Genomic DNA, 16,464 nt, shown 5'->3' with positions numbered 1-16,464 from the left:
ACCCCTCCAGCCTGTAAGCTAAGTTTCAGGAAGCAAATTCATTGTTCATAGACAACAAAGTTCATGGCACGCAGCACACTCTGGAAGTTTTTTTTTTTTTTTTGGACAAATCAGCGTCATAGTCCCTCCACCTCCAAGACTTACACCAAGTATCGGCACGTAAAAAATTGTGAGAAGTCCTTCAGGGTCAAAGATTAACCTTGCGTGATCCGGTGATTCCCAAATTTATTCAACCAAGAGATTCTTTAGGGAAGAAACACCCGTTAAAGAATATTTTCGGAGCAGAGTCTGGGAGGTAGTTTTGAAATCCTTTCCAGAGGTCTGGAGAGGAGAAAAGAGGGGTAGAGAGGTTGGCACAGGGAAGAGAAAGCAATGCTTCGCATGCTGTCCCTTGCTTGTGCCAGGACTGTCTTGTGCTGATCTAATTCCCCGCAGACCCATTTTACAGATAAAAAGCTAGAAGCTTGCAAGATGTTAGGCTATTTTCCTGAGGTCACAAAGTGACCTAAAAAGTGCAAGGATTCAAACTCAGGTCTAATTCTAAAACACTGTTCTTTTCCTGTTTGGCTCAGAAAAATCCCATGCCAGTGGACATCAGAGTAACTTGGCTCTGTGACTTTGAGGGGGAGGGGAGAGGTGGACAGGCTGATGGGGAGTGTTCACAGTGACCCTGAGTTCCAGAAAGATGAGGCGCTTGCAACAAATACAGGATTTATTCCCCCCCTGCTTTCAAATGCCTTGTCCTCCCTGCTCCCCTCCCACTGTGGGCTTCATGCACACTTTAGTAATTTAGTGCATTACTCCAGTTAACTGTGTCTTCACACATAGCAAAGCGCTACTTAGTCTTCTGGCCTAGAGAGTTCCCTGAAGCAGGCCTGGAGGTGCATGCAAGTCGGGCGTAGAAGCTAGAATGAGTGAAAGGGGTTCCTGGGCTGGGGGCCAGAAGATGAAAGAGCAGTTTGCAAAGACTGTTGCAAAGACAAGAAGGGCAAATATTTATTCAAGTGAGAGGCTTACCGTTCCAAACTGCATTTGAATGTGTGACTGTGCAAGGTGGTTTCCATGTGCGGTCCAGCCCCCTATGAACCAATGAATATCTAGGCCTGTTCACCCCACACCCTGCACTGCCTCCTGGGCTAGGTGCTGGGTCAGACAGGTGAGCATCCTTCCTTCCTGTGCAGTTACTGCTAGAGGCCCTGAGCAAGAAGCCGGGACCACAGGTACACTGCCTTGACTGTAATCCAGGTTGTGCTTTTCATTTAGCTGTGTGACCCTCAGGCAAGTTGCTTAACCCATCTGTGTCTCCTCTGTAAAATGGGAATGATTGTAATAGTATTTACCAATGGGTTTGTTGGGAGGATTAAATTAATTACATAAAAACTCTTAGAATGGGGCCTGACCCCCGGGGAGCAGTCGGTAAGTATTAGCTGTTGGAGTCATTATAGGACAGCGGTAATGAGTAAGAGGGGATCTGACTGAAGCAGGGCAGGGACCGAGGGCGAGTGGCTAGCCTGCTTGATTTCAAAGGGCAGCTGGCGTGTAAATTCTTCTTGAGGGACAACTGGGAGGTCGAAGGGTTGGTGAGGTTAGGTCAAGCAGAGTAGTAGTCGGTGCAGAGATAAGGAGGTGAGAGCCATGAACTGGCTTGAATGTTCTGGAAATCAGTGGCGTCTCTGTGAGGCTGGCAGGTTGAAAGACATTGATGGGGTGGGGAAGAAGCTGGTGCTGGGGGTGGGTTGAGGTAGAGCCCCGTCTTGGGGTAGTCCTGACCTCTAGGTTTTCATCTGTAAAATGGGAGTGATGACATACAGGCAGTGAGATACTCACTGGAAGGCACCTGGCCAACCAGCATTTCACAAATACCTGTGGATCCAAGACCAGAAAGAAGGAGCTTGGCTTGGGAGAGAAAGGGGGGTTGCAGGAGTGCAGGGGAGGGGCGAGGGGTGCTGGCATGGGAGCTTTTGGTTCTGTGGTTCTGGAGTGGTCTTCCGCTGCCCCCAAGACTCCCAAGCCCCCTTCTCATCCTTCCAGACCCCTGATGGAGGGTCCAGATGCTTGGAAAGTTGCTTTGAGGGTGATCCTTCTTCCTTGTGTCCAGAAACCTCTGTTTCCCTGGGTAGCATCTGCAGTGTCATAATGATCCACACAGTCGCTTCTCTGTCTTCCTCCTCAAAGCGTGAATTTATGAAGGGCAGAGTTTCCATGTGACTTATTCGACATCCCCGGTCCTTAGCTGTGCTCCCACCCCACTGTAAGCGCTGTGGAAGGAGACGGAAAGGAAAAAGCAGATCTAGACACGGTCAACCCCCCCCCCCCCCGCTTCTTGCCTCTCTTTTTCATCTCTCTGCACCCTGGAATAATGCAGCACTCAACACACACACACACACACACACACACAAAGTGACTGAGATATTATATAATATGGGGGCTTTTGTGTCTGGCTTCTTTCACTTCGCACAACATTTTATGGTTGGTCCACGTTGCTGTATATGTCAGTACTGCGTTCCCGTTTATGACTGAATAATATCCCACTGTATAACACATTTGCGTTTGTTTACCCATTTATGCACTGATGGAAATTTCATTCGTTTCCGTCTTTCGATTATCGTGAGTAATTCTGCTGTGAACGTTCGTGTTCAGGTTTTTGCTTGAACACCTGTGTTCGATTTTGGGGGGTATGTACCCAGGAGTGGAATTGCTGGATCAGGTGTAGTTCTATGTTATCTCTGGAAGGAACTCCCAAGCTGTGTTCCCCAGTGACTGTCTCATTTTATATTTCCGCCAGCAATGGACATGGGCTCCAATTTCTCCAAATTACTGCCAGTGCTTATTTTCAGTTATTATTTCTTTGTTTATTAGAGCCGTCCTAGTGGATGGGATCTCATTGTGGATGTGATCTCATTGTGATTTTGATTTGCATTTCCCCAGTGATTGATGACGTTGAGCCTTGCACATGTGCTTGTTGGCCATTTGTACGTCTTTGGGGGGACTTGATTTTACTTAAAGGGTGAAGGGAAGCCAATGGGGGTTTATAACGTAGGGATTGTATGAGTCTATTTCCATCTCAATAGACCTTCTGGCTTCTGGGTGGAGAATGGAGGAGGCAGGTGACCACCTGGGGGGTATTTTAGGAGTTTTGGGGAAAGATAAGGGGGGCTTGAGTGACAGTGGTTCACAGCTCCGTCGCTTACTCTCTGACACTGGGTAGGTCACCCCTCCCCGGATCCTCAGTTACCCCCTCTGTGGAATAGGGTAATAACAGCACATCCTCACAGGAGGGTGTTTAGGTTAAGTGGGGTCGCGGTTTCAGAGAGCCCACCTGGGTCTGGCGTGTGGCGGGAGCTCCAAGAAGCAGGGGCAGCCTCCCAGGCAGCAGCTGGCGGGTGTGACCCAGTCAGAGGCTCAGGGGAGACTTTGAGGGGCTCCATGTTGGCAGCTTCACCCATCTCATCTCTGCCCTCCCGCTGCTGGGCTGCGGGGAGAACAGGTAAAAGGAGAAGGGAGAGGGTGGCGGGGTGGAGAGGCAGACATATCCCAGACTACATTTTCTCCTCTTCCTCTCTGTCTGTCTCTCTCCCCAAAGCTCTGCTCCCGGACAGACTCCCCTGTCACCAACCCACAGCAGCAGAGGAGGCCTCTGCATCCCGGGGGCTGAGCCGCACTGGGAATCGGGGACTGTGGGAGGCTGCGTGGAGGCACAGAGGCTCAGATCCTGTGAGGCCTGGGCCCCAGCTGGCTGTGGCCCTTCGGGGGCAGGACTTAGAGAGTCCGGTTCTGGTGCCACCCCTTCACTGCCTGCCTGGCCGCCTCTGTCATGCTCATCTTGTCTAATCAAGCATAATGTTTGTGTGAACTGTTTACTATTTGTCCTTCTTCATTCTTGAATGTTGGGTAACGCTTTGTGTGTGGTTAAGTATGTCAGGTTAAGTGGGAGACGGTCACCTTAGCGACTGCATTTCACAGTGCTCAGCCTTCACAGGTGTGCGTCCTCTTCTGTAATCGCCATTCCCCTCCGCCTCTTCTACAGGTGAGGTAGTGATGGACCACCCCCATCGTCCTGGGACAGGCTTCCTGTACAGTCCCCTTATAGCACGGACTGTAGCGTACAGTAATTATCCGTTGTCTTATCTCCCTTTCTTGAACTCCTGACTTACGCATTCATGACTCCCTGGTAGCTACTACCGTTGCTGACACTAAGCCTTGAGTTAGTGTCAGTATTTGCATGATTGAATGAACCAGGGATCTCATCATGACCACAAAGGGGGTCTGAGCAGGTGTGGCTGAGACATTTATAAAGGGAAGATTGTTTTTAAAAATTAAAAAGCATAAGCTCATGATTAATTCATGCCCCAAAAAGAGGCTGTCATTGTCATTTTATAAAGATTAATATCCAAGCCAGTGTGCAGGTTGCTGTTTCAAGTTTGTTCTATCTCACACTTGGAGGCAGCTACCCAAATCCTTGACACTGCCAGTCCTTGCGTTGTTTGTTTTTCCTTCAGGGTCTTACCTTCCAGCCTCACTCCCTGCGTGCCCGGTGTCCCCAGCACAACCCTGGTTCCCATTTCCCAAGCTGCTCATCACCTGCTCCTCGCTGGCCAGGGACTCAGAGCCCAGTCCGTGCCGTGTACAACCACCGTGACATTTATTAGCCGCGTGGTCTTAGGTAGCTACAGCCGGCTTCCGCAGCATTAGTTCCCCTCACAAAAACGTGGGCATTTTTATACTGATCTGTTAGGTTTGGGGTTGAAGATGAAATGATAGAAAATGATGAAGTATCCAGCATCAATCACAGTTGTTCCAAAAGTTTTGCTTCCTTCACCCGCACATCCGCGATCCTCTTTGCTTTAAATATGCCCCATCTCAACCCTCCACTCCCAAAGCCTGTTCTTTCTTCAGGACTTGGCTGAATTTTGACCTTTAGTTCATCAACAGGTATGTATGGAGTGCTGTCTCTGGGTCAAGCCCTTTGCTGCCCACTGGGAAACAGCAGCCCAGGAATCGAGGAGGGTTTGAGCCCCTGGAGGTGACGTTTTGAGAGGGTGATCTAGAAATTAAGCAAGTAAAGAATTCCATAGGGTAGTTGATTCTCCAGGTATCCTCGAAGAGGGTGGTACTAGAAAGGAGCCACGAGGAGGGGGAAATGAAGGCTTGTTGAGGAAACGACAGTTGTGCTGAGACCAGGCGGAAAACGGAGGACCGGTGCTGGGAAGTCTTCAGAGAGCGCCTTTGAGGCCACTGGGAGACCCAGGCCAAGGCTTCACGTAACCTGCAGGGCTACGTGAAGGAACAGTGAGGGGCCCGTATGCGGGGCATCTTGAGGCCGTGTGGTTCTAACCAAGGAGGTGCAAGGCCGTCGGAGGGAGACGTGGCTGAGGTTACCTCCTCCGTCACGACCGTCGTTCCTGTGCTGCTGAGTAGAGAAGGGACCCCGCAGGGAGGGGCCCGACCGTCGGAGAAGCAGGGACACCAGCGTGGAGGCTGGTGTCCTCCAGCTGCGGGTCGAGGGAAGCAGTGGTGGAGGGAGGGGACCAGCGGCCAGCTTCAGCGTAGAATACATACGAGTATCTCGGGGGGCAAATGGCAGGGCTTCTGAGGCCTTCCCTGAGGTTCCCTTCAGACTCCCGTACTTCCCCCCGCCCTGAGCTACGCACACACACGCACGCACACACTTATACACACGCGTGCGCCCCTTTATCCGGCAGAACACCCAGTCCCTCCTGCCGCACCCAGGAACAGGCCACCACAGCCCCGCTGCAGCGTGCGCCCCGTCCCAGTAGAGGCTTTGCCTGCCTGGGTCCCTCGTGAGACTCTGAACTGCTGGCTAGAGGCCGTGACTGTACCTTTTGCTCCCTGGATGGGTTCCCTGGGCTCCACGCTGGAGGCCCGGCGCTCGGTAGGTCCACGGGGCATCTGGTCGGTATGACTAACTACATCAATGAAGCAGTGAGGGCCGGGTAATCACTGGGCAAACCGGCCTCCTGGATGGGAGAGGAAGAAACAGTGTTAGGTGCAGACGGCTCTCGGCCGGGGGACAGGTGGGTGTATAGGCCCAGCCCGGTTGGTGTCAGGCGTCAAGCTGAACTCGACCACGCGAGGGTGACTGTTACTGATACAGACACTCACGCCGAGAGCTGGCCCTTGGGCTGTGTGAGGCTGAGATCGTGTCCATATGGCTCATTTCTGTGTCCCTAGCTCCTAGTACAGTGCCTGGGGCATCCCGACCAGACAGGACACGTTGGTTGAACAACAGTGATTACAGACTTTCCGAAACAGGAGAGGACAGGGTGAGCCATAGAGCTTGGAAAGGTGTGACGGATAGAGGAGGTGGACCTCCAGGGGGCTGTGAAGAGATTGGGGGTGACAAAGGCAGAGCCGGGAGAATGGACACCAAGGAGAGTGGACATCCAGGCAAAGAGGACGGTCACGGTCTTCTTTGCTAAACGCAAGGAGCCAGCTCGATTGGAACAGCATTTCTAGAAAGTGTTGGAGGGGGTTTTGACAGAAGGAAGGAACAAACCAACAAACGTAGCTATTACCTTTCAAGAAGTCAAAAATCAGTATTTCAAAAAGAATCATACAGAGATTAGGTCACTGAGGTTGCCTTCCTTAGCATTGATTCCCCTCACCCTCCCCTCCCCAAAAGTGTTATTTTCATGACCTTTCGCATTGAATTTTAAAGATTAAGTGAAATAAACGGGGAGGCCTTCGGTATCATGGGTTCCAAAAGTTTTACCTCTGTGCCTTCCATTACCTCTTTGCTCTGATACACCCCTTTCTCATTTCTGTAAATGATTAATATGAATAAATGGGAAAATTAGAAAGTACTCAGGGTCCCATCAACCTAAACGTCAGCTAATATGAATGCTCGCTCTGGGTCCAGTTGCATTTATGTCTCATCATATCTACTCTTCTCCTCCGAGACACATGTGTTTTTTACAGCTGTTGAGGACTGAGGTCCAACCATATTAAGCCACTGGCCTTGAGGTTACAGAGAAATAGGCATTGGATTTGGGATCCGGCGCAAAGCATGTCTGGCTTTAGCGACTCTGAGTGGAAAGTCCAAGTAACAGAATGGACTCTGGGTACCTCGGGGTTTCAGGGCTCCTGGGTCCGAGCCGAAGGCATTGTTTATACTAGAGCTGGAGAAGACATTTGGCCTCCCTGGCACCTAGATAAGTAGATGACAGCACAGATAAGGACGTTTTCATGGTTGGGAGGAATGGGGTCACCCTTGGTGGTCATGCAAATGAATGAACTTTGCCAGTCCTGTGACTCCCCCTGCCCCTTTGACGGTGGATGCATCCAGGCCAGACTAATGCCTCCATCCCCCTCTTCCCATCCTCTCCATCCATCAGATCTCCTCTTGGATTCCTCTCCATCGTCCCGGGATGCCTTCTTGCTGGACCATGCCTGCAGGGCAGTTTTCAAGGAAAGGTTAATTATGAAACGAACCCCCTCCTTTCATTTTAAGGGAGAATATTTCTAACTATGAGTGAAAGGCTTATTGTTTCTCTCAGTTACCGTTCACTGAGTGTCTGTTGTCACTTTAAAAATAATGTCAATGACAGCAGCAGGTACTCTGGGTGTTTTCTGAGTGCTGGATATCGCGATATGTACTTTATATACTTCACGTGTAAATGCTTCGGTTTCTCACACTAACCCTGCTGGGAAGGTATCACGAGCCCTATTCACAGATGGTAACACCGAGGATCAGAGAAAAAGGTACCTGCACCAAACTAGGAACTCATAAAGGACAGGGTTTGTGGCTGTGAAAGTTTGGCCCCAGCCTTTGCTACCTCCTCTGTACCTAGCTGCCTCTCTGTGTACTCTGGGGACTCAGTTTTCTCTTCTGTATAATGGGTAGTTGGGCTTCCTAAGCCCCAAGGCCCCTGCAGCTGTGTGAGTCTGTGAGCCAACAGCTGAAGCCCCCATAGAAGCCTTACCTGGTGCGATGCACCAACCCCTGGAGGTACCCCTGGCCCTGGAGGCAGAGGAGTTTGCAGCATCAGCTCTACGTAAAGTAGAGCCCAGGCAGGCTGCTTCTCCCCTTCCTCGTAGCTCCCAGGAGGCTCCAGAAAACATCATTTCACGTCGTTTTCAAGTCCCTCCCTCTCTACCTTGGCTGAAAGGGTGGCTGGGAGGAGGGTGGCCATTCGTGTGTGAGAAGGTTGACAGTGGGTGCTTCCAGATCTTGTGGGTGGTCCTTGTGGGAACACAGACGCAGGCTGAGTCATAGCCGTGCTTGGGAAGCTAATGACAGACGCCAGCAAAACCGGGTCCCAAAGCTCCACGGCCGGGGCACAAACAGATAGCGCCTCTGAAATGCCAGCCTCGACTCGTTGGGTGGGAGCCTCGCGGCTTACTTTCACCTCCTCTCCTGTTTACACTGTGGCTTCTGGAAGGATAAATAGAGTGTCCACTGCAGTGGAGCTGCCACTGGGTACTGTATCCCTCTTGGATGCTGGGTCCTCTCTGGAATCTTCTCCAACAAGATGGATTGTGCTGCCTTGCTTTTCCTGCCCCGAGGACAAAAGGGGCTCAAGCTTGCCTTAAAACTAAGAGCCATGGAATCATTTCACCCTTAAAGTCCTAAGTAGGGGCCTGGTGCCAAGTGCTCAGGGAAGCTCTATATTTGATCGGAAAGAAGAGTAATCAACTCATTCATTCATTTGCTTATCCATTTATATGTGAACTTCTCTTGTATTTGTGTATTATTCCATTCCTCCTCTCATTTGTCCCACAACTGTTACCGCGTGCTCTTCACTACCATGTTTTTTGCTAAACGCGGCGGCTGCCCTTCCTTTAAGCAGCTCGCAGTGTAACCTGAAAGATGGATGTACTTCCAGAACATAGGCTGGTCGGGGCTGTTGTGGCATGTATGCGACATTCTGGGGGCTTGTGTTGGGAAGGTGGTGGCATGGCCGTTCAGGAGCGACTTCCTGGGGGAGCTGTGTTGGACATTTAAGCGTGGGGAGCTGGTCAGGTAAGGAGGACGTAGGTGAGCCACCCGGTGGAGATAACGGATCACACAAAGGTAAGACGCATTCAGAGGCGGTGGAGCGCTTTGAGGAGGCTGCCTGCAGAGATTCTGCTGGGCGTGGGTGACAGAGAGAAGACAGATTGGCAGGGCAGGAAGGTCCCAGAGTTTGAAGGGCCTGGTTTTTCTGCTAAGAGTTTGGGCTGCGCTGAGGTTAAACATGCATCACTGTCAGGCTGCTCCTATAGCAGAGGTGGGTCTGTGTGCGTTAAGCCTTACAGAGCATCACACTCTAAGGACCCGGATGCCCGAGGGCCTTCCTGGCTTTTCTCTCAGATGGCTCTGTGACCCCGAGACAGCGCCAAAGCCACTCAGACTTTCTGTTTCCTCGGCCCCAGTATGAGGGGCTGAACCAGGTGATCCCTGAGTTTCCCGCGAGGTCTAAACTTCTGAGATACTGATGAATCTGTCACACCCACTTCCTCCCCCGTGACCATGCAGGTATCAGGGAGGCCACCCCCTGCTCCTTTTCCCTCTTGGGGCACCTTCCACGAGCAGATGAGATCACGGATGTGACCACTTTGACCACCAGGCATGTAAGGCCACTGGACTAGAAATCGGGAGACGGGTTCTGAACGCACCACTCTGCAGGGGTGGCCAGCGCTCTTCCCACTCTGGGCCTCACCCTGCTCAGCTGCGTGATGAGGGTGGTAGTGGAGCCACAGCGGGGCTTGCTGGACCTCTGCACTTTGACGTATGAGGTCGTAATACCTGGGTAAAGCTGATGGTTTCAACGTGTTAAACGAAGAAACCGCCAATGCAAAACCAGCTGACATCTTCATACGACACAGCTTGAGTTGGGTGGACGGCCGTCCTGCCAACAAAATGCTCTTGAGACATCGTAATGCGTGCACAGCCTTCGTAGTCACAGGTAGGGAGCACTGAGGACTCTCCTCCAGGCTCGCACCCAAAGCAAGAATCCCCTCTTCAGCTTCTGGGGAGAACTCTGCATCTGAAGGTGCTCTTTCTGGCACAGGGAATCAGTGCCATTCAAGGCAGGACTGTCCATTATCTCCGGCTTGAGTTCTCTGTCATTGCATTGAAGCCTCTCCCACCTCAGTGTATGGAAGATGCTGTTACCACCTCCCCAGCTTCTGTCTTCCTCAGGACCCAGAGAGTCGGGAGCTTGACCCTGAACCCAGGAACCTTGGCCATGTCCTGAACACCCCCAAGCCCTGGGTCCTGATAGCTGGCCCTGGACACCACCCAGGTCTTCCCCTGGTGCCTCAGTGTGCTGTCTGCCCAGCTCAGCCCAGCTTCTCCTGCTGGCCCACCCCGCTTCCAGGGTGAACTTCTTTGGGTGTTTACGCTTGTCTTTGCTATGTGTAACCTCCTATGATTATTATTCGTTATTCTAATGTTAGCATTATCCACTGCTTATTGAGCGCCCAGAATGTTACTGGAACAATATCCATTAGTGTCAATCTGGAAAAAAAAAATCACTGCAAAATAGACACTACTTTTAGCTGGGAGGGAAAACCTGGTTTAACGTGACCCAGCTAGTCCCTGAAATGGTCAGCACGTGACCCACGTTTGGCGGGGTCAGAGCTGCTGCCCTTTGCATGATTCTCGCTGTCTCCCCGGGAGCTCAAGTCACCACATGCCTTTTATGTGTGCACGTGTGTGTGTGTGTGTGTGTGTGTGCGCGCACACTTAGGTGCCCGTTTGTGTACGTGCATTTCAGGAGGTGGGAGGAGAGATGAATTGCCACCCACTCTGGTCACATGCTTAACTTCTGGGTGAGTGCCACCAGCATTGGCAGGGAGGGGAGGCTCCATGCTGGGAGCTGCCAGCAGCAGTGGTGCTTCCTTGCCTTTGGTACTTTAAGGCTCTACCTGAGTTTACGCGTCTGTTACCCTTTTATGAGGTTGTGAAACCTTACGTGACTTCATGCCTGCGTTTTCAGGTGCTGCTTAAGAGGGGCACAGCACCCCAAGGGAAATAAGGACTCAGTGCTGTGTGGGGTGCTTCTTTTGGCATTGTCTTCAGACATGAAAAATAATAAACGTATACAGCACATTTTGATTTCTACACTGAAGGAAAGAAAATACCTTTTAACGTCAGGGGGCTGAGTTTGCTGTGATGAGTGGGAGTCTGGCCTTCGCTCTGCCCCTGCCAGCTGGGAGACCCTGGGGAAGCCCATAGCCTGCCAGGGGTCCAGTAACTCCTACGGGGAAAGGCGTTATTTCTTTTCTTCCATGGCCACCAAACTGTTTTTAGGTTTTCTTCCTTGTCTTAATGGTTGGTACTTATTAAACATATATCATCTGCCAGCTCCAAAGCAATTTCCAGTTGGGGAAACTGAGGCACAGAGAGCCTAAGGTCTTGCTTGAGGTCCTATACTATACTCTGAGGGGCTGAGGTCTCCATCTCTCAGACTGGCCAGCCTCCTGCAGGCTGCCCTGCTGGGTCATGGCCTTCACCACTGGGCGTTCTTGCCTTCTCTGTTCACCTTTATGTCATGGTGCCTATCCTTGTGGACCACAGCTATGACCTGGCTCTCTCCTTTCTGGTCTGTGTCCTCTGATGGCCCAGTTGTCTCTGTATCCCTGGTGCTTTGAGCAGGTCTGCGTGATTGATCCTCATCCTGGTATGTTAAAGGAATGAACACCTCCAGGAGATTCTCCGCGTTTGATCCTAAGCAATTCTGCCTTGAAAGGGGGGGGGGGTGTTGGCCCACATTCCAGATGTGAACACTGAGGCTCAGAGATGCTGTGTGGCTGGTCCTACGTCCCATTCAGAGGTGAGGCCCAGAGATGGGATCTAACGCAGATGGGGTGTTCTTACAGCATGGCAGAAGCTTTCCTTGTAGGTGACACTCCCTTTCCAGTGAAGAGATGCTAGTTTTCATTCCTAATGAGATTGTTTTCTTTGAACACGGAGCTGACTCTCATCGCAGTGACCAGGCAGAAAACTGGAGTTATCAACCTCTTTAGAATGGCTGTCTGAAGAAAAGTGCCCCGGAGGGGAGGGTATCCGTGAATGCCGTTACGGGTGTGCAGAGGACCATTTCTGCTGCTTCTCTCAGAGCCGAGGAAGCAGCTCCATCTGATAGGGTGTTCCAGGTCCCTGTGGCTCCCCCAGGAACTCTCTGGGTTGTGCTCTGGCATCCTTCCTCTGTCCTCACTTCCTGCCCTGCAGTATCTGGCAGCCCTTTCCTGAAGCTTCCCCACTTGCCATGTTGTAATTCTAAGACTTGTAATCTTTTGAGCACAGTAACTTTGCATGCCCTTTTCATAAAGTCAATGCTGATGTCTATTAAGATCAACACACCGTTTTTCATTTAATCTTTCAAAGGCCACACACTTTGAAGATTGATGTCTTAAAAGAAAGATTACATTTTAAAGGAAGACGTGTTTGTAAAGGGATTTGTTTCCAAGCTGTATCTAATGAGGTATTGGCACGGTGGTATTTCTCCAAAATAGCCTTAATATTTCTAACAAATTTCCTCAGAGGCTACTGTGAATGTTCTGAAACATTTTTGAAAATGTAAGTAACTAATGAAACATTTGAGAAACACCGCAGTAAAAAGTACAAACAATTTTTCTACCTTAATTGACACGGAGGCCAGGCCTCCAGGGACCCCAGAGCCTCTAAAATAAAGGAGAGAGGGATAGTGCTTTGGGGCTGGATTGCGTGAGGGTCCTTTTGAATTTCTGCCAACAGTGTTGAAGGCAGAAATAAAAATACTAACTGCTTCCACTGATGAGTGATTGACGATTTGCCAGGAAATGACTGAAGCTCTTTATGTACGTGATAATCTTCTGGCCTCAGAGCCACTTCAATGCACTGACATTCCGCCTGCGGTACCCATGCAGAGATGGGGCCTTGGTATCCTGTGGTATAAGAACTAAGGGGGGTGGATTCAAGCTCAGCTCTGACATGGAGTGGGGAGGAAAGCTTTGTGCCCGGAGGTGGGAATAGTCCAGGCTGAGGCTGGGAAGACCCGCTCCAGGTGGGGAGAAACTACTCACTTTTCTGAGCAGAGGGAGGTTTGCATGGGTGACCTTGAACCCAGGCATGACCTCAGGAAATGCTTATTTGACCTTGAGCACATCAGGATCACACCAAATGGAACAGAAGCATTGAAGCCACTAGAACATGGGGGGCTCTTCTGTGGTAAGCAGTTAGTGCAGAGATGCCTGGGGTGTGTGTGGGGTTGTGTGTTTTGTGGGCGGGGTGTGTTGTGTATGTGCCGTGGGCATCTTGTGTGTTTGATGGGTACTGTGTGTGGGTATGTCATGTATTGTGTGTGTGTGTGTGTGTCTGTCTGTCTGGGTCTGTACCAGGTGTGTGAGTGTGATATGTATGTGTGTCGGACATGTTGAGTGTGAGCCGTGTGTCGTTCGGTGCGTATGTCATGTGTGTATTGTCTGTATGCTCTAACACGTGATCTCTACTGAGCGTGAAAACAACTTTACGGGGCGAGTACTCTTATTATTCCCAACTGGACAGGAGGAAACAGAGGGACAGAGAGATGAACAAAGCGATGGGCCCAAAGGCACGCAGCTCGCGAGGAGCTGAGTCCACTCGGGTCTGCCTAAGTCCACGCCTCCCGTCTCTGCACCGGCGGTTCTCCCATGAGTGTTTGTGTCAGAATTCCCTGGAGGACTTGCGAAAGCACAGATTCCTGAGCCTCACTCCTGCAGTTTCTGATTTAGTGGGTCCTGGTGGGACCCAAGAATTTGCTTTCATAACAAAGTGAGGCTGGTGCTGCCGGCCTGGGGACCACACCTATAAATCAGCCCTGTCACTGTGCGCTCTGTAGTCCTCAGAAAGATCAAGGAGAGCGTTGGGACCAAAGCCAGTGATTCTTTTAAAACTTTTAATTTTATATGGGCGTATAGCCGATGAACAATGCTGTGATAGTTTCAGGCGCACAGCAAAGCGACTCAGCCATACATATACATGTATCCTTTCTCCCCCAGACTCCCCTCCCATCCAGGCTGCCATGTAACATTGAGCAGAGTTCCCTGTGCTATAAAACCCGTGGTTCTGGATTCCTGCAGATTCCTGCACCTCCTGCAAAGTGGACCTAGTACAGTTACCGGCAAAAACAATGTGGAGTTTTAGAACTGACGTTTTAAATGTGAGCTCATCATCCTCATTGAATTGGTGTTTGGCTATAATGAATCACATGGTATTAAAAGCGAAAAGGCAGCTTCCCCACCAAGAAGCTGTGTTTGCATCTCCATGTTCCAGGATTGCATCCTATTAGTTCCTGAACAGTGGGAGGGTAGGGTGCATCTTCCCAGGAGGAAATATTCTGTACGGTATTCTCTATGTATTACATATTTTTTTCTTCTAATCATTAATTCCACCCCCAACCCCCCCCACAAAAAAAACCCCACTGTCTCAGCCCTTCTGCAAGTAAGGACTGGCGCCAGAAAACCAAAGCGATGGGCTCCCAGGTCAGTGTTCTTGCCTCATGTGGCATGGATGCTCCGCTGCGTGAATCAGAGTCAATACTACCTGCCTCAGAGAGGTTTGGGGGGCGTGTGAAGTGATGAATGGAAATCCCCGAACAGTGCTTCGCCTGTGGGTGTAGGGGTGTCCTGTTCCTGCGCTCCCTTTGATCCTCCATAAGCTCCCCGCAGGAGCAGAGATCATGGGGGTTCAGGCATTTCCGGGACAGACAACCACAAGCAAGGGTGTCAGATGTCTTTGCCAGCTCTGCAGTGTTTTAAGTATTGAGACTGAGTGGGGTGGTGAGAAAGAGGGGAGATGCAGTGGTTGCTGTTGAACGTGAAAACGAAATGAAGCCCAGAGTGGCTCTGTTTGCTGGCCCCTCCACTGGCCTTTTACTAGAAATGCCTTGAAATTGAAATTGAGTGGCGGGTTCTGACCTTGACTGGCTCCGATGCATTCGGCAGGACCGGGGAGCGCCTCGATGGGTCACGCATTAGGAAAATAGGTTTTCAGTACCTTTTCTGAGTCTGGCTTTTCCAGGCTCATCGGCTTGAAATTCCATCCTGCAGAATTTATAGAGGTTGGGTCCTAGGATCTGCTGCATTTTAACGTGGTCTGCGGAATCCTGTGTCTTTAGAAATGTTGCCCCGGATGGCACCCTTGCCAGAGCTGAGATGCAGCTAAGGCCTTGTTAATCCCTTGTGCTCTTCTTATTCTTGGGAGCTGGCCGAGCATGGCCCCACTAGCTGCAGTGAAGTTGTGCTCTGAACCCCAGTGATGGTGGTCTGGTCCTCAGGCGTCTTGGGGGCAGAAAGAAGAGGGGCTTTGAAAGGAGACTTAGGTACCAACCACTGCTTGCCAGCTAGGAGAGACCACATTTCCTCTTACTCCCCCCGCCCCCCTCTTATTCTCTCCCCTCCCCAAGATCATGCCAGCTGCTACCTATTTAGAACCTTCTAGTTCCCCCAGAACCTGCTCAATTGCAAGGAATTGCAAGTAATTATCTCCTTTCCTCCTCCTAGGGAGCTTGTGCTGTCCCATTACACATGGTAGTAAACTGAGGCTGCTTACCAAAAGTACACACCACTAGAATATTCTGGAGTCACAAAGGGGCTCCAGGTTAGAGACTTTCTGATCCTTTTCCTTGTCTGCCCTATGGGGCAAGAACTTTTATCACAACATTCTTCTTGGACAGAATCAGACGACTCACATAAAATATGCAGCACCGGGCTTCCCTGGTGGCGCAGTGGTTGAGAGTCCGCCTGCCGATGCAGGGGACACGGGTTCGTGCCCCGGTCCGTGAAGATCCCACGTGCCGCGAAGCAGCTGGGCCCGTGAGCCACGGCCGCTGAACCTGCGTGTCCGGAGCCTGTGCTCCGCAACGGGAGAGGCCACAACAGTGAGAGGCCCGCGTACCGCAAAAAAAAATGCAGCACCAAGAATACACTAAATGCTCAGTAAAAGTCAGTTGCTTTTTCTTCTCCAAATCTCTGACATCTAGGTGATTTCATATCCTCAGAAAATCCATCCTGCCTTGAGTCTCCCTGTCAATTTGTTTCTCATCCTAGACTGGGAATATTTAAATTTTGTACCCTTTCATCTTTCCTATCCAACCTTCTTATTATTGGCCCAGGGTGTCCCGGCTTGGAAAATCAACAGCCTGTCACGTTGGGTTCAGCATCTGCTTGGCGATAGCGCCTACTGCCTCTGCTTCCCCTGCTCGGTAGAAAACATTTGTCCTTGCACTCCAGGCACCTTAGATCTTTAGAGGCTACGTTTATACTGACAATGATAGAACCATCTTCATTCATTATTATTAATCATTATTAATTGTCTCTTACATTTATGAACTTTTTGCTACATGTTGGGAACTGTGCAAAGTGCTCCATGTGGCAGATTTATTTAATCTCCCCATTGTCTATCAGAGTTATATGCCATTACCAGTCCTCCTGTTACAGATGAGGAAACTGAGGATGGGATAGGTTCCGTTGACTTGCTCAGGGTCACACAAGTAGAGA

The sequence above is a fragment of the Phocoena phocoena genome, chromosome 17, assembly GCF_963924675.1.
Source record: "Phocoena phocoena chromosome 17, mPhoPho1.1, whole genome shotgun sequence".
NCBI classification, from domain to species: Eukaryota; Metazoa; Chordata; class Mammalia; order Artiodactyla; family Phocoenidae; genus Phocoena; species Phocoena phocoena.
This window is presented reverse-complemented; position numbering follows the sequence as displayed.